Source organism: Pan troglodytes, chromosome 5 (genome assembly GCF_028858775.2).
Source record: "Pan troglodytes isolate AG18354 chromosome 5, NHGRI_mPanTro3-v2.0_pri, whole genome shotgun sequence".
In the NCBI taxonomy this organism is placed as follows: Eukaryota; Metazoa; Chordata; class Mammalia; order Primates; family Hominidae; genus Pan; species Pan troglodytes.
In genome coordinates, this window is record NC_072403.2 from 49,356,242 (window position 1) to 49,381,442 (window position 25,201).

The 25,201-nt window shown below is 46.9% G+C and overlaps 1 protein-coding gene and 1 non-coding gene across 33 annotated transcripts in view; both read left to right on the forward strand.

Moving 5' to 3' along the window:
* The first annotated feature begins 10,872 nt into the window (after positions 1 to 10,872).
* LOC112209598 (U6 spliceosomal RNA) lies at positions 10,873 to 10,979 on the forward strand. Its single transcript, XR_002944432.2, has one exon. It is a non-coding gene; the product is annotated as a U6 spliceosomal RNA (small nuclear RNA).
* A 3,242-nt stretch (positions 10,980 to 14,221) lies between these two features.
* The window catches only part of TJAP1 (tight junction associated protein 1), a 29,052-nt gene continuing 18,072 nt past the window's right edge, over positions 14,222 to 25,201 (forward strand). For 8 of the 32 annotated variants that reach the window (XM_054685495.2, XM_063811964.1, XM_054685496.2 and 5 more), the window contains exons 1-3: positions 14,253 to 14,331; positions 14,791 to 14,935; positions 15,362 to 15,421. The gene's annotated coding sequence lies outside the window, so the exon portion shown is untranslated. 32 annotated transcript variants of the gene reach the window in all.

Consider the following 25,201-nt stretch of genomic DNA (forward strand, 5'->3'; position numbering starts at 1 on the left):
TTGCCTCTGCCTTCAAATTCATCCAGAATCTGACCACTTTTCACAATGTGACCTCTAACACCCTAGTTCAAGCCCCCATTATCTTTTGCCTGGACTACTGCAACGGCCTCTTTGGTTTTGTTGTTGTTGCTGTTGTTTTTGAGACGGAGTTTTGCTCTTGTTGCCCAGGCTGGAGTGCAATGGTGCCATCTGGTCTCACTGCAACCTCTGCCTCCCGGGTTCAAGGAATTCTCCTGCCTTAGCCTCCCGAGTAGCTGGGATTACAGGCATGCGCCACCATGCCTGGTTAATTTTGGATTTTTAGTAGAGATGGAGTTTCTCCATGTTGGTCAGGGTGGTCTCGAACTCCTGACCTCAGGTGATCCACCCACCTCAGCCTCCCAAAGTGTTGGGCCGCAATTGCTTCTTAATTGGTCTTCTATTATGCAGCAGCCAGGGTGATCCTGATGGAAAGAAAATGGAAGCCAGCTAAGTGTGATGTATTATCCCAAACTGGATTCTGAAACAGAAAAACATCAATAGTGGTAAAACTGGCAAAGTCTGAATGAAGTCTAGAATTTAGCTTATACCAGGGTACTAACGTTGGCTTCTTAGTTTTGACAAACGTACCATGATAAGGTATAATGTTAACACTAAGGGAAATTGGGTGAGTCATACTTGGGAAATCTCTATACAATCTTTGGAACTTTTCTATAAATCTAAAATTATTCAAAAATTAAAATTTTATTTAAAAAATGGAAGTTAGATTTTTTCATATCTTTGTTCCAAACCCTCCAGTGGCTCCCATCTGATCTTTTCTTTTTTTCCCATCTGATCTTATTCCCTGCACACTCCTACCTCACTCTGCCCCATCCAAACTGGCCTCTGAGTTGATCCGTTTTTTTTTTTTTTGAGATGGAGTCTTGTTCTGTCACCCAGGCTGGAGTGCAGTGGTGCGATCTCGGCTCACTGCAAGCTCCGCCTCCCGGCTTCATGCCATTCTCCTGCCTTAGCCTTCTGAGTAGCTGGGACTACAGGCACCCGCCACCACGCCCGGCTAATTTTTTTTTTTTTTTTTTTTTTTTGTATTTTTAGTAGAGACGGGGTTTCACTATGTTAGCCAGGATGGTCTCGATTTCCTGACCTCGTGATCCGCCTGCTATCAGCCTCCCAAAGTGCTGGGATTACAGGAGTGAGCCACCGTGCCCGGCCCTGAGTTGATCCTTGAACATATAAGCATGTTCCCTGCCTCAGGATCTTTGCACTAGCTGTTCTCTGCCTGGAATGCTATAACCCAGATATTTTCATAGCTCACTCCCTGAGTTCATTCAGCTCTCTGCTCAAATCTCATGTTAGTAAAGAAGCCCTCACTGATCATCCTATATATTAAATAATAACCCCACCTCTGCTCCAGGATATTCCCTTACACTACTTTCTTTTTTTCTTTTCTTTTTTTTTTTTTTGAGATAGAGTCTTGCCCTGTCGCCCAGGCTGGAGTGCAATGGCGTGATCTTGGCTCACTGCAACCTCCGCCTCCCGGGTTCAAGCGATTCTCCTGCCTCAGCCTCCTGAGTAACGGGGATTACAGGCGTGCACCTCCACGCCCAGCTAATTTTTGTATTTTTAGTAGAGACGGGGGTTTCACCATGTTGGCCAGGCTGGTCTCGAACTCCTGACGTCGTGATCCACCCTCCTTGGCCTCCCAAAGTGCTGGGATTACAGGCGTGAGCCACTGCGCCCGGCCCAATTTTTTCTTTTTTAAATAAAAAGCAGTGGGCTGGGCGCGGTGGCTCATGCCTGTAATCCCAGCACTTTGGGAGACCGAGGTGGGTGGATTACCTGAGGTCAGGAGTTCGAGACCAGCCTGGCTAACATGGCGAAATTCCGTCACTACTAAAAATACAAAAAATTAGCTAGGCGTGGTGTCGCGCACCTGTTATCCCAGCTACTCGGGAGGCTGAGGCAGAAGAATTGCTTGAACCCGGGAGGCAGAGGTTGCAGTTAGCCCGGATCATGCTGCCATTGCACTCCAGCCTGGGCAACAGAGGAAGACTCTGTCAAAAATAAAGAAATAAATAGCAGTGAACACACCATCCCTTATACTACTTTAATTAATAAAGAGCCACGCCCTTGTATTTAATTTTCACCATAACCCTGCCAGACAGGCATTATTATTATTCTAGTGTTTTTGTTTGTTTGTTTGTTTGAGACTGAGTCTCACTCTGTTGTCCAGGCTGGAGTGCAGTGGCACGATCTCAGCTCACTGCGACCTCTACCTCCCGGATTTAAACGATTCCCCTGCCTCAGCCTCTGGAGTAGCTGGGATTACAGGTATGCGCCAGCAGGCCCGACTAATTTTTGTATTTTTAGTAGAGACAGGTTTTCGCCATGTTGGCCAGGCTGGGCTGGAACTCCTGACCTCAGGTGATCTGCCCGCTTTGGCCTCCCAAAGTGCTGGGATTACAGGTGTGAGCCACTGGGCCCAGCCTTATTATTCTAGTTTTATATATGAGGTAGGAGAAGATACCAGGAATTAGGTGACTTCCCCAGTCATAGAGCTAGTGAATGATGAAGCTGGGGTTCAGACCCAGGCTCATCTTTCCCCTGGGCCATCCTATTGATCTAGGTGATTATGCAAGGGTGTGGCAAATTGTATTTTCCAAAGATGGCTACCATAAGACCTCCCATCTCACATGTTTCCCTTATAATGTGTGACTTTGACACTCCTCCCATTGAGAGGTAGGGTCTACATTCCCATCCCTTTAGGCTCCCTTTAGGCAGCCCTGTGACTACAGTAGAAGTGATATTATGTGACTTTTGAGGTTAGATGACAAAAGATGATACAGCTTTCTCCTTATTCTCTTGGGACACTTGTCTTGGAGACATGAGTAATCAGTCTGATTGCCCTGAGGTCATCAAGTTGTGGGGAAGCCCAAACTAGCCCCATTGGGGAGGCTACCACAAGGAGAGGGCTGGAGAGTATGTGAATGAACAGAGATGCCCAGACAGACCTGGGCTGCTCCAGCCCCTGCTGGTTTACCTCCAGCCACCGATTGACTGCAGCTATATGAGACACAAGGTCAGAACCACCCAGCTGAGTCCTGACTGAGTCCCTGACCCACAGAAATTGGACAGATAATAAAATGTCTCAAGCCACTAGGCTTTGAGGTGATTTGTTCTATGCAGTGATAGATAACTAGAATAAAGGGAGTGGGATAACCTTTGCAGTATCCTGTGGGGCAAGTCCCTTCTTTCTGGGCCTAAGTTTCCCTTGCAAACAGAGGGAGTTCACTCAATGGTCTCTAAGGATGTTTTCAGCCCTGATGTTTGGTGCTTATCCATAATGTTGCCACATCCCTCTCTGCCCATTTTCACTGCCTCCATTCCATTCCATTATGCTATCATTCCATTATTCCCAGAGAGAAAATGAATGCCCTCAGACATCAAGGGATGTCTATGGATCTGCTGAGGAAAGGCAGGTGCGTGCCTCTGGCTCCAATCTGCTTGAGATCTCTGGAAGTGCAGATGTGGTGTAATGAAGTAAAGTGCACAGGATTTGGAATCTGGTCACTGATTGGCATTGGTTGTGTGATCCTGAGAAAGTCTCATAAACTTCTCAGGCCTCAGTTTCCCCACTTGTGAAATGGGGAGAATAGCACCAGCCCTGCTCTCTAACAGGGTCCCTGTGAGGGTAGAATGAGAGAGTGTGTATAAAAGTCAGGTATGTGTACAGGAGGTTAGAGAGTGGGGGCTGAGGTGAGTGGTTGTGGAGGCATTGGGGGATCCCTGGTAAAGTCAGTTTCCTACCCTGGAGCAGGAGAGGGGGTTGGCAACAGAAGCAATGACGGGAGGCTGAGCTGAGCTATGCTGGGGCTTGCCTTTGAGCAATTGTTTCTGTCCTAGTGTCTTCAGGAATCTAGCCACTATTAGCCCCTTTACATAAAAGGCATCCTTTAGTCCAAGTTTCTGTTTCTGTGAAATTTTTCTAGCACACCCCCTTCGCCCATTTAAAAATCACCCAGTAAAGAGGGCTTGTCTCACTGCTTGGATTTCCAAGAACATCCCTGATATGGTTTGGCTGCATCCCCACCCAAATTCCATCTTGAATTGTAGCTCCCATAATTCCCACGTGTTGTGGGAGGGACCTGGTGGGAGATAATTGAATCATGGGGGTGGTTTCTCCCATACCATTCTCATGGTAGTGAATAAGTCTCACGAGGTCTGGTGGTTTTATAAGGGGAAACCCCTTTCACTTGGTCCTTATTCTCCCTCTTCCCTGCCGCCATGTAGGATGTGATTTGCTCCTCCTTGCCTTCTGCCATGATTGTGAGGCCTCCCCAGACACGTGGAACTGTGAGTCCATTAAACCTCTTTCCTTTATAATTACCCAGTCTCAGGTATGTCTTTGTCAGCAGCGTGAAAATGGACTAATACAATCCCCCACCCAATACTTGTTTTTGGCAGAAATCCCACTATTCTTTGGGTAACTAGAGCTTAAAACCTTAAAGCCTCCTCTAACTCCTCTATTTTTTTCCAGCTGGCCACCAAATGTTGTCCAGTCCTCCTTCTCCCATGGCCCTGTGTCCATTCTGTCTGATCGCCTCAGCCCTTGTCAGCACCCTCCTCACCATGCCAGGCTCATGACAAGCATTTCCTACTTGGTCTCGCGGCCGTCAGGCCTACCGGTTTCCCTCATGCATCCAGTCTGCAGTGTGCCTAGAGGCTAAACATCCTACCATGCCATTGTTATCACCTCACTCCTCAAGTCAGCAGCCTGGGATCACTCCTATGATTCTTCAGGCTGTGTGATGTCAAGGCAAGAGTACTAGAAGTCACTTCAAATTCTGGCTCTATTGTCTGCAGCTGGGTGGCCTTCAGGAGACAGCTAACCTCTGAGACTCCAAACCCTCACTGGTAAAATAGACGGACATTCTATGTACCAGGCACTGGTCTAAGCACTCATGTACATGAACTCTTTTGACCCTCAAGACAGCTCTGTGACCTCTGTGAGGTAGGTGCTCTGCTTAACCCTCATTTACAGATGGGAAGACAGAGGCACAGACTGCTCCAGTCATCTGCTTGTGTTCATGCAGTTAGTTAGGTGACAGCTGGGCAATGAAGCCAGGCAGTCTGCTCCAGGGACCCTACTCTTATCGCTGTCCTACCCTCGGGAAAAGTGACTGATACAGCTGGTGAGGGCCCCTGGCTGATGCTCTTCACTTCTTGGCTCTAATTTCTGCTTCCCAGCGTACAACCTAGTGGCTGTTCCTTGGAGGATTTTGGAACAGGTTGGGCTGGCAGCCTCATGACTTTAGGATCCTCCTAAGCCTGTCTTAATAGTGGCTTTCTTTTTTGGGTGGTCACTAGACATATGAGGCTGATTTCTGGCTTTCACTCCAGACTTGAACGGTAACTATACTGCTCCAGAACACCTCAGTACCCAACCCTCAGGATTCCCTACTTTCCTGAGCATTTTTCTGAGGACTTATCAATAAACACCTCCTCCAGGGCCTCCACTTATAAGAATTTATCGCTCTTGGCCTCCCTACCCTTCACCTGGAGAGTGGATTCTCAAGTTTTCCTCTTCTCTCCTTAGCCTCCTTTTCACACAGAGAGTTTTGCGTATTACCAAATGAGAATGCAGAGACCAGAGAACAGGGAACAAGGGCTGTCACTCTTCATTCACACATCCATTGACCCACCCACAGATTGTGGGCAGGAGCAGGGAGGGGACCCCACCTCAGTGCCAAATATTCAATAAATGTGAGTTGAATGAGTGACTGAATTAATACAAATGAAAAAACGTGCTAGGCCCTGACCTCGAGCAACTTACCGCCTAGCAGGGCAGACATAGTCACTCACCCCACATGCCCCCAATAAACAGGGGGTGCAGAGGCACCTGGGGGCCCTAGACTTCACGGAGGCCCAGGGGCACGCAGAGCTGGCCCTTGTCCTCACCAGGTAAGGGATAATCCTGCCCCTGCTTGTTCTGGTCTGTCACTGCCTCTCCAAGACAGGGCTGGTCAGCCCAACAAGTGGGGGCCCCAGGATGGAGACAGAGTCTGTGCTGGGAAGGAGTCAGGCACATCCAAGTAGCCCATCCTTTGTGAGGCCTTCTGCCAGCGCAGGGGCCTTTGGGTCCTGAAACAATATTCTTTCCCTCTGATTGTTTCCTTCCCCCATCCTACCCCTACCTCACCACGGGAGGTGGAGCCAGCGGCCCCAGGGCTGAAATCCAAACCCAGCCATTGTTCCCTATCTTTTGGCTGTTTGACTGTGTGCATGTCTGTGTTGGCACACTTATCGTGTGCCTCCACGGCTGTTGTGCCAAAGCGCAGGCCCTGCATACCTTGCTTAGGATAGCTGAAAATACCTGCTCAGGGAAAGAGGGAGCTGGGCCAGGGAGGATACCGACGGTGGGCTTTAGGGTGAGTTGAAAAGTGATAGGAGGCTTTGCCCTCTGATAGGATGAGTGTGCAGTCATGCAGCTCCTATCCAAAATGTCAAGCAGGCGGGGTGCGGTGGCTCACACCTGTAATCCCAGCACTTTGGGATACCAAGGCAGGTGGATCACCTGAGGTCAGGAGTTTGAGACCAGCCTGGCCAACATGGTGAAACCCTGTCTCTACTAAAAAATTAGCCAGATGTGGTAGTGGATGTCTGTAATCCCAGCTACTAGGGAGGCTCAGGCAGGAGAATTGCGTGAACCCGGGAGATGGAGGTTGCAGTGAGCCGAGATCATGCCATTGCACTCCAGCCTGGGCAACAAGAGTGAAACTCTGTCTCAAAAAAAAAAAAAAAAAAAAAGTCAAGCAAAGGAACACACCCATTGAAACCACAAGGGTGTGCAGATGCATGTACACAGACCTGGAAAGACGAGAGGGTCACTCATAACTAGAACCATGCATGTGAAGCACCGCGGTACCACTCATTCATGTACTTGTGGAGCCCCTTCCACTCTGGAACTACCCAGGGCTGATGGGGTGGTGGGGGAAGCACCAACATCACAGATGGGTCATGGTCCAGCCCTTCCAGTAGCTGCTAAAGGAGTCATCTCTGGAGATTTACTTGAAGTTTTTGGGCCAGGTGTCATGGCTAACGCCTGTAACTCCAGCACTTTGGGAGACCGAAGCGGGCAGATCATTTGAGGTCAGGGGTTTGAGACCAGCCTGGCCAACATGGTGAAACCCCACCTCTACTAAAAATACAAAAATCAGCCGTGTGTGGTGGTGCACACCTGTAGTCCCAGCTACTCAGGAGGCTGAATCGCTTGAACCCGGGAGGCAGAGGTTGCAGTGAGCCAAGATCACGCCACTGCATTCCAGACCGGGCGACAGAGTGAGTCACCACTTACAGAGTCCGATTAAAAAGAACGAGGTTGCCGGATGTGGTGGCTCACGCCTATAATCCCAGCACTGTGGGAGGCCAAGGCGGGTGGATCACCTGAGGTCAGGAGTTTGAGACCAGCCTGGCCAACATGGTGAAACCCCATCTGTACTAAAAATACAAAAATTAGCTGGGCTTGGTGGCATGTGCCTGTAATCCCAGCTACTTGAGGCTGAGGCAGGAGAGTCACTTGAACCCGGGAGGTGGAGGTTGTGATGAGCCGAGATCGTGCCGCTGTACTCCAGCCTGGGAGACATGGCAAGACTCTGTTTCAGAACAAAAAAAAGAAAAAAGAAAGAAAGAAACTTTCTTTCTTTTCTTTCTTTCTTTCTTTCCTTTCTTTCTTTCTCTTCCTTCCTTCCTTCCTTTCTTTTTTGTTTTTGAGACGGAGTCTCGCTCTGTCACCCAGGCTGGGGTGCAATGGCGCCATCTCGGCTCACTGCAACCTCCGCCTCCCAGGTTCAAGAGATTCTCCTGTCTCAGCCTCCCAAATAGCTGGGATTACAGGCGCACACTGCTACGCCCAGCTAATTTTTTGTATTTTAGTAGAGACGGGGTTTCACCGTGTTGCCCAGGCTGGTCTTGAACTCCTGAACTCAGGCAATCCACCCACCTTGGCCTCCCAAAGCGCTAGGATTACAGGCATGAGCCACTGTGCCCGGCCTGAAAGAAAGTACATTTCAAGGCTATATTTTAAGAATAAGGAGAAGGGAGAAAAAAGAGTTTACACAGTAAGCTTCAAGGTTACATCTTGAGACCCGAGAGAAAGGAAAAGAAAGGTTTGAAAATGCATTTTGAAGTTAAGCTGCCCGGTTACACTTTCAAGGCCAACTTTCAGGTGTTGACCTGGGATGGAGGGAGGACTTCCTGATTCAGCAAAGAGATGAGGGACTGGAGAACTGCCCAGCTCCTACTGGGTCAGAGTGAAGCAGAGCTGGACAAACAGGTCCCAGTGCAGTCCAGAAAAGAGAGGTAAACCACTCCTGCACTTTCTGAGCTTTCCCAGGATTTGATTCACAGTCTGAGAGGGAAGGCACAGACTCTAGCCTCAGGGTGCCCAAAGTCTGAGGTGAGGGAAACAAGCTCTGCTCTCAGGGAGTTCCTGCTTTAGAGTTGGGAAAGTGAGATCTCACCAGAAGCCAGAAAACAAGACTTGGTATCATATAAAGATGTATGGATGGCCAGGTGTGGTGGCTTATGCCTGTAATCCCAGCTCTTTGGGAGGCTGAGGCAGGAGGATCTATTGAGTCCAGGAGTTCAAGACCAGCCTGGACAACAAAGTGTGACTCCGTTTCTATAAAAAATTTAAAAAGCATTGGTGGTACAGTGGTGATCATAGATGCCCTCCAAAAAAATTAAAAAATTAGGCAGGTGTGCCTAGAGTCCTAGCTACTTGGGAAGCTAAGTCTAGAGGATCGCTTGAGCCCAGGAGCTTGAGGCTGCAGTGAGCTATGATCATGCCACTGCACTACAGCCTGGGCAACAGAGCGAGACTCTGCCTCTAAAATAAATAAATAAATAAATAAATAAATAAATAAAAACAAAATAAGAACACAACATTAACTCCTAATTTTTTACAGCCCCTGGCAATGACCATTCTATTTCCTTTCTTCTTCTTTTTTTTGAGACGGAGTCTCACTCTGTCACCCAGGCTGGAGGGCAGTGGCGTGATCTTGGCTCACTGCAACCTCTGCCTCCCAGGTTCAAACAATTCTCTGCCTCAGCCTCCCAAGTAGCTGGGATTACAGGCATCTGCCACCACACTCGGCTAATTTTTGAATTTTTAGTAGAGACAGGGTTTCACCATGTTGGCCAGGCTGGTCTCGAACTTCTGACTTTGTGATCTGCCTGCCTTGGCCTCCCAAAGTGCTAGGATTACAGGCGTGAGCCACAGCGCCCGGCCGACCATTCTATTTTCTATCTTTATGAATTTGACTGCTCTAAGTACCTAAAATAAGTGGAATCATTCAGTATTTGTCTTTTTGTGACTGACTTATTTCACTTTGTGTGGTATCCTCAAGGTTTATCCATGTTGTAGCCTGTGTCAGAATTCCTTCCTTTTCAAGGCTGAATAATATTCCGTTGTATGTATTTGCTACATTTTGTTTATCCATTAATCCATCAATGAACATTTGTGTTGTTTCTACCTTTCGGCTATTGTAAAATAATGTTGCTGTGAACACAGGTGTACAAATATTTATTTGAGTTCCTACTTTAATTAAGTATCTTTTGAGAGATAAAATTTTTTTTTTTTTTTGAGACGGAGTTTTGCTCTTGTTGCCCAGGCTGGCTCACTGCAACCTCTGCCTCCTGCATTCAAGCGATTGTCCTGCCTCAGCCTCCTGAGTAGCTGGGATTACAGGCATGCACCACCACACCTGGCTAATTTTTTGTATTTTTAGTAGAGGCAGGGTTTCTTCATTTTGGTCAGGCTGGTCTCAAACTCCCGACCTCAGGTGATCCGCCTGCCTCGGCCTCCTAAAGTGTTGGGATTACAGGCGTGAACCATTGCGCCCAGCCAAATGGTTTTAATAATATGAAGAATGCAAGTTCCCACCAAGTTTCAAGGTCTTTAAAATTACATTTCTTACACTTCCATAAAATTCAACATCCCAAGTTAGGAAAAAGTCATTACATCTAATAAAAGCTTATCCACCAAGTTGGCAGCTGTGGACTTCTATTAATAGACTGAAGAATTAGGAAATGTGTATAACTTAAATCCAGGGAAGTAGATTAAGTTATCACCTCTTGAAGTTTTGAAATCATTGTTATAACAACCATGTATACATGGTTCAGCATCACAAAATCAGAGTCACAAATAGGAACATAGCCTCATGGCTTCACATTGTTAGTAGATAATGTTGCTGGCAACCAAAAAGGCTGCATACTGCCTAAGGCCCTTCTAGCTGTCATAATGAACAGGTCACACGACTGTGGGGCTGAGTCCAGTATGGTTTTGACTCCTCTTTCCCAGCAATTTCCTTCAATACCTGAAGCTCAAATTGCTATCTTTGTCCACTGCTTCTATTCCAAGACCCCTTTTGCCTATGTAGAGTGTGTCATGCCAACCCCGGACTCCACACCAAGCACATCTGTCCCAGCAGGGTGACTAGTTCACATAAATTAAATCATCAGAAAGGACTGCCTTGGACCTAGGTGGATTATGCCTTGAGAAATGCTTGACCATGTTTGTGCAGATGGGCCCTGCATACCTGCAGCCCTATAGACGCCAACCATATGAAAATTGTCATCAAAATGAAGTGAGCCTGACTCTTCCGCAACTTGCAGCTATTTCTTAAGACCCTGAAAGCTAGAAGGACCCCTAATTTTTACCACTTTCCTCATGGTTCTCTCACAAAGATAGTGAACAACTATGTTATTGTGGCCTAATAAATATTTAGGTACATAAGTGGGTTTGTCCATCCACAGAGGGAGGAATGATGAAGCAAAACAGCCTTGCTACAATGAAAATAACTTTATCTCTCATATGTTAAAAGTTAAAAACTTGTGCTTGCTTCAGCAGCACATATACTAAAACTGGAATGATTCAGGGAAGATTAGCATGGCCCCCGTGCAAGGATGATACATGAATTCGTAAAGCCTTCCATATTAAAAATAATAATAGGCCGGGTGCAGTGGCTCATGCCTGTAATCCCAGCACTTTGGGATGTCGAGGCAGGTGGATCACAAGGTCAGGAGTTCAAGACCAGCCTGGCCAAGATGGTGAAACCCCGTTTCTACTAAAAATACAAAAATTAGCTGGGCGTGGTGGTGGGCACCTGTAATCTCAGCTACTTGGGAGGCTGAGGCAGAGAATTGCTTGAACCTGGGAGGCGGAGATTGCAATGAGCCGAGATCGCACCACTGCACTCCAGCCTGGACGACAGAGCGAGACTCTGTCTCAAATAATAATAATAACAATAATAATAATAATAATAGGCCGGGCACGGTGGCTCATGCCTGTAATCCCAGCACTTTGGGAGGCCGAGGCAGGTGGATCACCTGAGGTCAGGAGTTTCAGACCAGCCTGACCAACATGGTGAAAACCCATCTCCACTAAAATACAAAAATTATCTGGGTGTGGTGGTGGGCACCTGTAATCTCAGCTATTTGGGAGGCTGAGGCAGAAGAATCGCTTGAACCCAGGAGGTGGAGGTTGCAATGAGTGGAGATCATGCCATTGCACTCCAGCCTGGGCAAGAAGAGTGAAACTCCATCTTAAAAAATAATAATAATAAATAATAATAATAATAATAAAAAACTCTAGAGGATTGTGATTCCTATTCTTTTCAAAAGTATGTTTATGTTTACTGATACTTCCCTTGTTTCCAAATATAAACTTGAATTGCTTTCCAAATCTATAGTTGAAAGTACAACAGCCTTTCTCCCTTTGTGAACCCCAAAACAATTTCTGGGAAGGTTGAAACGATATCTAGGAATTATACCTATTTAGAAAAGCAAACCAGCTTCCTAAATTTCTTCCTTCAGCCAGATACCTTTTGGTAAACAGCAAAAGTCATTTTTTTTTTTTTTTTGAGATGGAGTCTTGCTCTGTCGCCCAGGCTGGAGCGCAGTGGCACAATCTTGGCTCACCACAACCTCCGCCTTCCAGGTTCGAGCAATTCTCTTGCCTCAGCCTCCTGAGTAGCTGGGACTACAAGTGCACGCCACCATGCCCAACTAATTTTTGTATTTTTAGTAGAGAGGGGGTTTCACTATGTTGGCCAGGCTGGTTTGGTTAGTGTAATTTTATTAAATTAATTTTTAAAAAGATGTATAGGATAGAAAGGCATGGATGGGATGGGAAATAAAAATGGCTGACCTCTCCCTCTGGGGATCTGGGAGCCTCTGCTGAGGTTTTTGTGTGTGTGCGTTGATGGGGGGTTGGTACATGAGATCAGCTTCACCAAGGGGCAGACCCAGCTCCATCTCTAGGCCCAGGGAAATGGGATATCTTGCTGCTCTGAAATGTTGATGAGCTGCGGAGGGGAGAGGGACAGGGGAGCAGATGGAATTCCTGGACAATTGTTCCGGCTGTCACCAGAGAGGATAGGCTGGAGGGGGCCCTGGATAATTTATGGAGGGACAGATGCTTCTCCGGAACCATCTGGCCAAGAGAGGCCTGGGCTCGGGGTGGATGATGTCTTTAGGTCTGAGGAGATTCCTGGCCTCCAGCCTTCCTCATTTCCTCTACCTGGCCTGCTCGGTGCCCTGGGGCTTTCCTAGGATGGCTGTGCTCCCTGAGGACCCAGCTGCAGAATTCCACCTGATCCTCATCTCACTCTCTCCTTTGCTGAGTCTGGGGCTTGTCTTTGCTACTATTCCTGTTAGTGCTAAATGGGGCCTTGAGGTCATGTAACTTCCATCTATGCATTTCCTTATTTTATAGTATTTTCAACCCCTCTTCTCCACCAGTATATTCCAAAATCTGTCAATCACCAACCTCCATACCATTTATTCATTCAATAAATATTTATTGGCCAGTGCAGTGGCTCACACCTGTAATCTCAGCACTTTGGGAGGCTGAGGCAGGTGGATCACTTGAGGTCAGGAGTTCGAGACCAGCCTGGCCAACATGGTGGAATGGTGGAACTCCCGTCTCTACTAAAAATACAAAAAATTAGCTGGGTTTGGTGGCATGGGCCTGTAATCCCAGCTACACAGGAAACTGAGGTGGGAGAATCACTTGAACCCGGGAGGCGGAGGTTGCAGTGAGCCGAGATCGCACCACTGCACTCCAGCCTGGGCAACAGAGTGAGACCCTGTCTCAAAAATTAATTAATTAAACAAACAGAATAAAAAAAATCTACTGAATACCTACTATGCCAGGCATTGTTTTAGACACTGGGGATGCTGTGATGAGCAAGAAAACATCCCAGACCTCTGGAGTTTGCTTTGTAGTGGGGAGATGATCAATAAACAATAAATATTTAATATAATGTCAGATAATGATAAGTACTATGAATGAAAACATTAAAGCAGGGTAAAGGAGAATAGGGATGCTGATTTAGATTGAGTGGCCAAGGAAGGCTTCTCTAAAGTGATGACACTTGAGCAAAGACACAAATGAGAGTCAATATTTGGAGGAAGAACATTCCAGGTATGGGGAATAGCAAATTTAGAGACCCTGAGGCAGAAATATGCTTAATGCATTGGAGGAAAACATGCCATTTATTCATTAGGCAATTATTGTGTGCCAAGCACCTGCTAGGGAGTATGAAGATGCAATCAAACATAGTTTTTGCCCTGAAGAAGCAGCAGGGCAAAAGTGATATAACATGTAAATAAATAATTACACTGCACGGGACAGCTACAATAAAGCTATGTACAAGTTGCTAGTGATGCCCAGCAAAAGGAGCACTAAAGGGAAGTCTTTCTGGAGGAGGTGACATTTTAGCTGATGGTTTGAAGGAATAGGAGGAATTGATGATGCAAAGGAGGAGGAGAGAGATTAGACATCTTAAGGCCCGATGTCCTGAAAACAAAGGACAATTTGGGAACCTGAAGTCCCCAGGAGAGGCAAACAATGAGGCTGATGAAGGTGGAAGAGGCTGGATCATGCGGATCTTTGAATGCCAAACTGAAAAGCTGGTTTTATTCTCTGGATGACGGGGAACCAGTAAAACGATTCTCTCTCCCACTGTATCTTTGAGATGTGTTCCCCTATTCTTTTTTTTTTCTTTTCTTTCTTTCAGTACTGGAGTCTTTCCCCGCTTCCCGCTATTGCCCTGCTCCTGACACCTCCTTCCTTCTGTGGCCAGTCCTCCAATCCCTGCTTTCAGGAGAGCCCCATTTTTCGCCATCACCTACCTAGTGTCCCACCTCCCCAACCCGAGGCCCCGCCCCCATGGCCCCGCCTCAGATGACGCGACACGCCAAGTGCGTGGGGATTCCCGCGGCCCTGGCCACTACCCGGCCTGCCCCGCGGCAAGATGGCGGCCTGAACGCAGCTGGCGGCGGCGGAAAGTTTGTTGTGGGGTTGGAGTAGTCGGGCGGGGAAGCCAGAGTTGGGGGGGATTGCGGGGGGCCCTAGCCTGTAGTAGGGGCGAAGGGGGTACTGGCTCCAGGGTTGAAAAGAGGAGATGGAATGGAGTAAGGTCCGAGGCGGAGAGGAAAAAAAGGAGCTGGGGCGGACCGGGGCCCTAGGGTCCAGTGGCAGCCCTAGGGGAGGGGGATTTGGGGGCGGGGCAGCCAGAAGTAGGTGTTGTGCAGGCCCTGGAGAAGCAGAGTCACAAGTTGGAGGAAAATTTCTTAGCCACGAATAAAGAAGCCTGGAGCGTGGGATAGAGGCCCGACTGTATCTGGCCGGCCAGTGGGGAAAGGGATCTTTCTAGTAGAGTGGGATAGTGAGGAAGAGAGATCTGGAGGATGCCGGGCAGATCTGCTAAGGAGGGAACTAAAGCCAGTCAAATGACCCTCTTCTAGGCTTAGATCAGCCTTTCCACAGCTGTAGCAGCATCTGCCCCAATTTCAGCTGAAGATTCAGGTGCCCCAGGGACTGGAAGAAATTACAGTGCCTACTTGGAAAGAAGAAGAGATAGCGACTTGCCCCAGTCCAACCCCAGAGCGGGTAAGGTGGCTTCCAGTGACAGGTTTCTGGCTGGCATGCTCCCTGGGAGGAGGATGCATGGGCTTAGAGTGATGCCAAGAAACATTTGGTCTGAGAAGGGCTCACTTTTATAGAGTTTGTCCTTTGTCTGAGGTCCTTAAGTTAGTGTTTGGCGTAGATTGCAGGCTGACTTTTGAGAGCTGGTGTAGAATTAAGCCTTGTGTGCCTTCACCTATGCAAGTAAACCTGGACAGAGGCCTAGAGACCAGGCCGAAGGATGTTAACACATCCCTGTCACAAGCAGTTTCCTACATGCTCCTTGTTTCTGCTTCAATATCCCCATCACTTCTTCACTTTGGCGTCCTGCCTGGAAGTGGAGATTTGTGGGTGACAGATGGTGGGGAGTCACGAGAAAACAAATTCTGATCGTGTTCACTGACCATTTAGGTACCTGCTGTCACCGACTCCTGAATTCATTCTCGCTGCGTGTCTACTTTTGCTTTTTTGGTAAGAAGGGCTCATTAGTGTTCCTCTGGGGATGTGGATTTTGGTGGGGGTATCAGAGGTGAGGGAAAGGCAGGTTGGGATTAGAGAGAAAAAATGTAGATCAGTTTCTGGTAAGAGATCAAGTGGACTGATGTAAAGCTCTGGGAATGTTTAGCACCGCACTGCCTATCCTTGAGACCCCTAATATTTGAGAGCTACTTTACAGTTGGACAAGTGTGGTGATGCAAAGAAAGGATCATGGAACTTGCTCTTTTCTTTTCTGGTAGTTTTTTTCTCTCCTTTTTAATCTTCCCATCAAACCACTTTTGAAAAATATCAGTCTCACTAGCCAAACTAAGCATGGCCTGAGAGGTAGTGGATTTGGTGTTGGAGAGAAAGGAAAGGGACTGGAGCCAGAGAACACAGTGAATGTGGCCTTCACTTCCTTTGGTGAGTGTTTTGCCCTAGCCAGAGTTGGGACTAGCCTTCTTATTGAAGCCTGCTTCAGGATCAGCATCGCTTCATGGTGGACTAGGATGGTTTGATCTAGAACTCTTCATTTACTGTCTGCTCTCTACCTGTCCCCCCAATCAAAGGCTTACTCCAAACAGAACAACCCAAGTCACTGTTACTAGGTCAGCTTCAGTACCTTTAGGTATTTGAAGAACTGATGATATGTAGCTGTGACTCTGTTTCTGAAGGTTGAGAACCTCCTTTTTCTGAGGACAATTCGTGCCCCCTTTCAAATTGTAATTGTAATCACCCAAGGGTAGTGTGGTGAACACACATAACAGTTAATAGCACTGACTCTGAGCCCGGCCTAGTGGCACATACCTGTAGTCCCAGCTACTTGGGATACTGAGATGGGAGGAGCACTTGAGGCCAGGAGTTTGAGGCTGCAGTGCACTATGATGGCACCTGTGAATACCCATTGTACTCCAGCCTGGGCAGCGTAGGAGATGCAGTCTCCAAGAAACAACAAAAAAAGCACTGGCAGGGTGCAGTGGCTCACTCCTGTAATTCTAGCATTTTGGGAGGCCGAGGCAGGCGGATCACGAGGTCAAGAGATCAAGACCATCCTGGCCGACAAGGTGAAACCCCATCTCTACTAAAAATACAAAAATCGGCTGGGCGTGGTGGCACGCGCCTGTAGTCCCAGCTACTCAGGAGGCTGAGGCAGGAGAATCGCTTGAACCTGGGTGGTGGAGGTTGCAGTGAGCTGAGATTGCACCACTGCACTCCAGCCAGGTGACAGAGCAAGACTCCATCCATCTCAAAAAAAGAAAAAAGCGTCTCCAAAAAAAAAAAGTTTGTTTGACTTTGCCATTTGTAGCTCTGTGACCTTTATTAATGGCATAGCTTTGTATGCCTCAGTTTTCTTATCAATCAAATGTGGGTAGTAAGAGTATCTATCGCATAGGGTTGTTGTGAAGGTAAATTAGTTAATACATTAATATGCTTACTCAGTGCCTGACAGTAAGTTTTAGTTATACTAGTCAGATCTCAGCACTAATTTCTGTTTCATGGTTGAACCTGCTGTCTCTTTATATAGATAGCATCTGCATTGGTTTGGGCTGCTAGCCTGATGTTAAAGAGATGAAGCAGAGCTTTTGGATAATACAGATTTTTTTGTCGTGAGAATATCCTCATTAGGCTATTTAAGGCAATGTTAAAATGCCAGTGATTTCCTGTTTGAAGCTGTGAGGCTATACAGTTATCTTTGCAGTTGAGTAATGATGATGATAATAACAATAATGGTGCTTATTGAGCACATTCTGTGCGTAGGACTGTTGTAAGGACTTTTCATATATTAACTAATTTAATTTTTGACTTTTTTTTTTTGAGACGAAGTCTCGTTCTTGTCGCCCAGGCCGGAGTGCAATGGTGCTCTCCTCACTGCAACTGCCGCCTCCCAGGTTGAAGTGATTCTCCTGCCTCAGCCTCCCAGGTAGCTGGGATTACAGGTGCCCACAACCATGCCTGGCTAATTTTTGTATTTTTAGTAGAAACGGGGGTTTCACCGCATTGGTCATGCTGGTGTCGAACTCCTGACCTCAGGTGATCTGCCTACTTCTGCCTCCCAAAGTGCTAGGATTACAGGTGTGAGCCACCGTGCCCGGCCAATTAATTTAATTTTCATAATCATATGAAGTAGATAACTTATTATCCCTGTCTTACAGATGAGAAAATGGAGGCAGAGTGGTTAAGTAATTTGCTTAAGATCACCCAGCTAGTAAGTGACAGAGCTGGGATTTGAACCTAGGCATTCTAGCTTCAGCAGTTGAGCTTTTTTTTTTCTTTAGGTTGGTATCAAGTTAACTTAAATATGCGTAGTGGCAATTTGTATTTCTCGTTTGTTTGACTATATCCTGGTTCATGTTTGTTTGTCAAGATGGTTAAATGTATATCCATATTGTAGTAGAAATTTTTTTGATTATTTAAAAAAATGTTTAGGGGCTGAGTTTTTCATCACAACCCTCTCCTTCCTCTCAGAAATAGTAACTGGTGCATGGGCTGTGGTGAGGGAGCCTGCTGTGCCATGTCAGTCAAATCTGGGCTGTCTTCATGATTCAACTTGGTGATGTGTTGCAACCTTGGGCCTGGGTTGAATGGGCAGACTGACATTAGAATCTACACTGAGCACACCTTAAAGGGGTGTGTGTGTGTTTAATGTAGATGTACGTATAAGGCTCATTTCTGACTTTGATTACTGACATGAGCAGTTGATTAGCCATAGTAAATATTAAATTCATAGTCTGGATATAATTTTAAAAAAATAGCAAGACATCACCCCCCCCCAAAAAAAACTTAACAGTCAATGTCTTTCCTGAATAAAATTAATAAAATTTGAAACAATAAATAATAAAAATAGGAAGTAGCAAACTACACAGAAAAAAAAAAAAAAAAGAAGTGGCATTTTAAATAGCTCCGTCCCCTCAGCTGAATGGGAAAATGGAAAACAAATGTGCTGCTGAAGCCTATGTTGTTTGAAGAAGGCCCTGGCAGCGGTGCTCAGTCTCTCCCTTTAGCCAGGCAGGAGGCCCAGTGTAGCCTTGAGGTAGAGGTGTGCCCAAGGTTTGATTGACTGGCTTTCCTTTGCCCTGTATTTAAGACTCACTCTCCTCCTCCTTCTGAGTCATGTCCTGTCTATTTAACACACCCTCAGGGCCCTTCTTTTTCTTCAACAAATGACTCTCTACCCTGCCATTGAAGTAGGCATGTGTCTGCCATCTAATTAGATTTCAGGGGAATTGCGGGCTCAGGACTTTGGGCTTTCCCTGGGAACTCTGCACTGGCCCTCTGATGACCTTTCCTATTTGTTTGGCACATGTGATTTTGAGAAGCAGATGGTATCTGTCAGACGTATCGCTCCCCACTTCATGAACTTGGGAGCCGTATATCTTAGGATAGTGTATTTTATCTTGCATTGCGCGGCAGTCAGCGTGCTGAAACGTGTTATCTCTAAAGAGTATACCTTTGTACTTTGGTAGAAGTCCTCAAATTTTCTGGATTCGGGTCACATTTTAGTAAACTATGGAGTTGCAAGGTGAAGGATGATGGATTTTGAGCTGATTCTTCCCCTTTATTGTTTTCTTTGTTGTGTAAATCAATTCTCAGGGTGCCCCTTATTCAGATATTTATGAAGCCAATCCCTTCACTTCCTTCTCACCACCATATTTTGAATGCCAACGACCTCTGGGTGAAGGAACCTTCATTTCTCACCTGGATTCAGGCTCTTAAATAGCTCTCCAAACTGACCTCATTCTGGCCTCTAGATCTTTGCATACACTGGTGCTACTCCTTTGCCTACCTTTTTGTCCTTCAGGTCTCAGTTTAAATGTCACCCCTGCCCCCTTGAGTGCCTTTCTTCTGTGCTTCTGTCCGATACTTATGCTGTGTCATAATTGCCTGTTTACTTGTCTGATTCTCATAAGACTAAGTGCCCTGAAAACAGAGACTATGTCTTATTCACTACTGTGTTTGTAGCATTTAGGACAGTGCTGGGCCTTAATAGGTGCTTTATGATGCCGTGGTGCATGTAGAATGAATAAAATGTGGTGAGCAGTCTCTTCTCACACCAGTCTATCTTCCATGGTGCTGTCAAAATTATTTGCCTATAAAATAGTCTTCCTGGCTGGGCGTGGTGGCTCACGCCTGTAATCCCAGCACTTTGGGAGGCTGAGGTAGGCGAATCACGAGGTCAGGAGTTCGAGACCAGCCTGATGAACATGATGAAACCCTGTCTCTACTAAAAATACAAAAATTAGCTGGGTGTGGTGGTGCGTACCTGCAATCCCAGCTACTCAGGAGGTTGAGGCAGGAGAATCACTTGAACCCAGGAGGTGGAGGTTTCAGTGAACCAAGATCGTGCCATTGCACTCCAGACTGGGCAACAGAGCAAGACTCCATCTCAAAAAAAAAAAAAGTCTTCCCTTAGAAATGCCATGGGTTCTTCCTTACTTAAGTTAAAGCCCACACTGTCTGGCTTGGCATGCCAAAAGGCTCCTTATACTGGGGTCCAGACCCAGACCATTAGCCTGAGTTGCTGCTACTCCACCCCATCTGTCCTGTGCTTCATTGCTCCCAAATTTCTCACTGCTCCCAAACCTGTCATGGGCATCCATTTAGTTTCATCTTCTTTGCCCGTGTACTTCACTCAGTCCATAATGCTCACCTCTGCCTCTGAAACTGCCCATCCCCTAAGACCCAGCTCCTTTGTCACCTCCAGTGAGAAGCCTCCGCTGCTTTTCTTTCCTCCTCTTGGTCCTCTGTAGCACTTTCTTTGAACCTCTGTTTTGGCACTTACCATGTTGTTTGGTGAGGGCTCTCTTTACTTGTCTGTTTCTTTCACTGGGCTGATCTCCTGTAGACAAGGGACTTTGCAGAACATGTGGTGGAGAGGAGTCGGTGGGAATGGTAATGAATAGTGTGAAAGAATCTGATTGTGGAGCTAGACAGACCTGGTTTAAATCCTAATTCTGCCACTCACCACCTGTGCAACTTTGGGCAAGTTCCTTAACCAGTAGGATTCCTGGTCTCATCTTGGTCTCTAAAATGAGGTTGGCTGGGTGTAGTAGCTCACTCCTGAAATCCCAGCACTTTGGAAGGCTGAGGCAGGAGGATCACTTGAGGCCAAGAGTTTGAAGCCAGACTGACTGGGCAACATAATGAGACTTTGTCTCTACAAAAGACATTCAAAACTTAGCTGGGTATGGTGGCTTGTGCCTGTGGTCCTAACCCTCAGGAGGAGACTGAGGTGGGAGGATCACTTGAACCCAGGAGTTTGAGGCTGCAGTGAGCTATGATTGCACCACTGCACTCCAGAATGGGTGACAGAGCCAGACCCAATCTCTAAAAAAATTAAAAACAAAAAAATAACTAAAATATGGGTGACATCTTTTTTGCAGGAGTAATGAGTTCATAGCATGTAGCATGGTGCCTGGCATATAAAAGACACTTAGGGCTGGGCGCGGTGGCTCACGCCTGTCAATCCCAGCACTTTGGGAGGCTGAGGTGGGTGGATCACCTGAGGTCAGGAGTTCGAGACCAGCCTGGCCAACATGGTAAAGCCCTGTCTCTACTAAAAATACAAAAATTAGCCGGGCATGGTGGCAGGCACCTGTAATCCCAGCTACTCGGGAGGCTGAGGCAGGAGAATCGCTTGAACCCGGGAGGTGGAGGTTACAGTGAGCTGAGATCATGCCACTGCACTCCATCCTGGGGCACAAGAGCGAGACTTCATCTCAAAAATATATATAAATAAATAAAGGACACTTGGTAAATATTTGTTGAATGAATAAATTTCCCATTTTGGAGCTCTGCAAATAGGAAGAGGCTTTGTTCTATTAAATCTAAAATAAGCCTTTTGATTTCTGCCTGGTAGCCAGGAGCATTTTGAGGTGGGAGTAAAACTGAGTCTCCTTTCTTGTGAGGAAGCAGTAAAAAAGGTGAGATTAGGAGCATCATCAATGAGCAGCCTGTGCAGAGATTGTTGGTGTTTCTCCCCATCTCTTGTTTGTTTGTTTGTTTGTTTGTTTTTCCCAAGACGGAGTCTTGCTCTGTCATCCAGGCTGCAGTGCAGTGGCACGATCTCAGCTCACTGCAACCTCCACCTCCCGGGTTCAGGCAATTCTCCTGCCTCGGCCCCCTGAGTAGCTGGGATTACAGGTGCCTGCCACTGTGCCTGGCTAATTTTTTTGTATTTTTAGTGGAGGCAGGGTTTTACCAAGTTGGCCAGGCTGGTCTTGAACTCCTGGCCTCAGGTGATCCACCCACCTGGGCCTCCCAAAGTGCCAGGATTACAGGCGTGAGCCACCACGCCCAGCCTCCCCATCTGTTGTTTTGTGATGACTCCTTTGATGATCGTGATATGCTGGCCTTCTCCAGTTCTGGTGAGGTTGGTGGTGGTGGATTCGTAATGTAATTAAGGCTGGGGATAGACAGAAAGCTGTTCACAGTGGATGACTGGATGGAGAGTTTCAATATCCATGTTTCCTCATATTTTATGGATTGAAAAATGGGTGAAACTGATGGAACACATCCAGGCATTGAGGAAGCCAGACTTCTTGGCCCCACTATTCTTAGGGCTTTAATGGTCTTCCTGTGCCACAGAACAGGCTTAACTTGGATGCTTCCCACAAATGGGGCTGATAGCTGCATCATGATCCATTCTTTGCTTTTTTGTTTCTAGTGTAGTTGATGGGGGTAGTCCTTAGAGCCCCAATTCCTAACAAACACCAAATGAATTTCTTTCCAGAATTAAGTGTATAATGCCAGGGATACTCCAGTGCGAGTTTACAATCAGATGAGGAAGATATGTCTGAGTTCTCTGGATGGCAGCCTTGTCTGGTCCTTAAACCCTTGTCCCAGCTAGGTACCTCTCCTCTGTGCTCTCAAAGCACTCAACCACACTGTACTGGAAGTGACTGTTAACCTGTCTCTCTCCCACTAGGAGTAAGATCTTCTGTCTCTGAAGCTTCTTAGGGGCAAGCTTTTTACTGAAGGCCAAGCATTTAGGCACTATAGAGTAAGTGCTGAGCAATGTTGGTTACTGTGTGACCCAACTCAGTCCTTCCTCGGTGGGATTAAAGAAGATGGAATCTATCTGGCAAAACCTGTTGCACCCTTAGGAAGGAAGGTCCTGCATAAACAAAAGGTGATAGTGTTAACAATAGCATTACTAATTATTTTCCAGGATTGCATTCATGTGGTTAAATCATCTTCCAGGTGCTTGGCTTCAGCTGTCTCCCTTTTAGCCTTTTTATGTTTTTTTTTTTTTTTCTTTTTTTGAGACAGAGTCTTGCTCTGTTGCTCAGGGTGGAGTGCAGTGGCGCGATCTTGGCTCACTGCAACCTCCGCCTCCTGGGTTCAAGCAATGCTCAGCCTCCCGAGTAGCTGGGACTACAGGCATGTGCCATAACGTGCAGCTAACTTTTGTATTTTTAGTAGAGACGGGGTTTCGCCATTTTGGCCAGGCTAGTCTGGAACTCCTGACCTCAGGTGATCTGCCCACCTCGGCCTCCCAAAGTGCAGGGATTACAGACGTGAACCACCATGCTCGGCCAGACGGTTTATGTTCTAATAACACATCCCTAAGCAATCAGAAAGGGGGTTAAAGGAGGAGGTGAGTACATACCAGTAGCTTTCCAGTAGCTTTTTTTTTTTTTTTTTTTTGAGATGGAGTCTTGCTCTGTCGCCCAGTTGGGAGTGCAGCGGCGCGATCCCTGCTCACTACAACCTCTGCCTGCTGGGTTTAAGCAATTCTCCTGTCCCAGCCTCCCGAGTAGCTGGACTACAGGTGACTGCCACCATGCCCGGCTAATTTTTGTGTTTTTAGTAGAGATGGAGTTTCACCTTGTTGGTCAGGCTGGTCTCGAACTCCTGACCTCAGGTGATCCATTGGCCTCAGCCTCCCAAAGTGCTGGGATTACAGGTGTTAGCCACCACGCCCGGCTCCAGTAGCTTTTTTTTTTTTTTTTTTTGCCTAATTAGCATCCCTAGAAAGGTCTTTGGCTGCTGGCTGCTCCTTTGTAATTCTTTATGCTGCTCTTTCTATTGCCCACTGTAACCTGCTTGCTTTTCTGGTCCTACCTCTAGTCCCATCTAGGCGTACTCAGTGCTCTCAGCCAGAGCTTAATACAACCTTGTTAATGCCCAGATAAATCAAAAGGATGAAACCAATAGCTAAAAATGGACTGAAGGAGTTTTCCCTGGGTTCTCTCCCTTGTCCCTGGGTGTGAGAATGTGCATTGCGTTGTGGCATATCTTTGCAGATGGCAACTTGTGGGAAGTAATAAACTGCGTTTTATGTTAAGCAGAGAGGGGGTTGAGTGAGCCAGCCAGACTGGATTGTGTTGGATATCTTAGGCTTCAAGGGGACTAAGTCTCCTTGACTGGTCCTGAGTAGAAGGGTGGGACCTCTTCTTTGTTAGTTACTATCTTGTGCCAATTGTGTGCTAGGTGACATTTAGAATTTATAAAGGACATGGCCCCTCTTTGTGAGAAGCTTCTGTGCTGTGGTGGGGAACTCAATACCATCCCTTGAGAGGAGGATCCGCCTACGGAGAAGCCATCCTAGACCCCAAAACCCTGGACTTCTACTCAGCTAACCAATAGGATAAAACTCTGCTTATCATTTTGGGTACCAAGCGATGGTTGGCCTCTTTATACCTTCACAGGTAGCCCAAGTAGGGAATTGAATCTCACAAGTCTTTGAGGGTCTTGATATTAGGGCAGAATTGTCCTGGTTTTCCTGTGGCTTCCTGGAAAAGAGCTTTCCAGGCTTTGCACTGGTATTGGAGACAGGGGAACTGGGTTATGTCCCACTTCTGCTTGTGGTCTTGGGCAAATCACTTGTGCTTTCTGACCCTCACAATGGGAGAGCTCCCTATTCTTTGTGCCTCACTGGACCGTAAGCATCAAAGGAAATATCATGGAAGGGAAAGAGCTTCTGGAATGGTAAAGCACAGTGTAGATGCAGGGTTTTTGTCTGTTTGCCTAGGAACTGTTGGTTTCACCATAAACATACGTCCCTTGTATAAAATGCTAACCATACAGAAAAGTATACAAAATAAAAAGTAAGAAGATCCTCCCTTTCTTCTCCCATTGTTCCTGCCTAACTTGTTTCCCCAAAGATACGGAACCACTGTTCGCCATTTATCTTGTACCCTTCTAGTAGTTTTGTTTTTTTTTTTTTTTGAGATGGAGTTTCGCTCTTGTCACCCAGGCTGGAGTGCAATGGTGCCATCTCGGCTCACTGCAACCTCCACCTCCCAGGTTCAAGCGATTCTCCTGCCTCAGCCTCCCGAGTAGCTGGGATTATAGGCGCCAGCCAACACGCCCAGCTAATTTTTTGTATTTTTAGTAGAGACGGGGGTTTCACCATGTTGGCCAGGCTGGTCTTGAACTCCTGACCTCAGGTGATCCGCCTGCCTCGGCTTCCCAAAGTGCTGGGATTACAGGCATGAGCCACTGTACCTGGCCTCTAATAGTTTTTTTATACGTCTAGACATTCCTCACCAAAACTCAATATTAATACAGACTCTTCTTCAGCTTTCTCTGTTCACTTAACAAGTGACCAAGGAGTGGAATGGTCCCCGTTGGAGCCGCTGAGGAGCCTGGTTACAGCCTCCTTCCCAGTCGAGTGAGTTCCTCTGTGGCTGGCTCCCTGGGAGGGATGGAGAAGTTTTACTAGAGGGTCTCGCCACAGCAGGCACCCTGGCTGTCTCTGAGGGACATTTTTTAATTCTGAGATGAAATTGGCAGGAGTGTCCTTGAGTGGGAATCAGGATGGATATAACA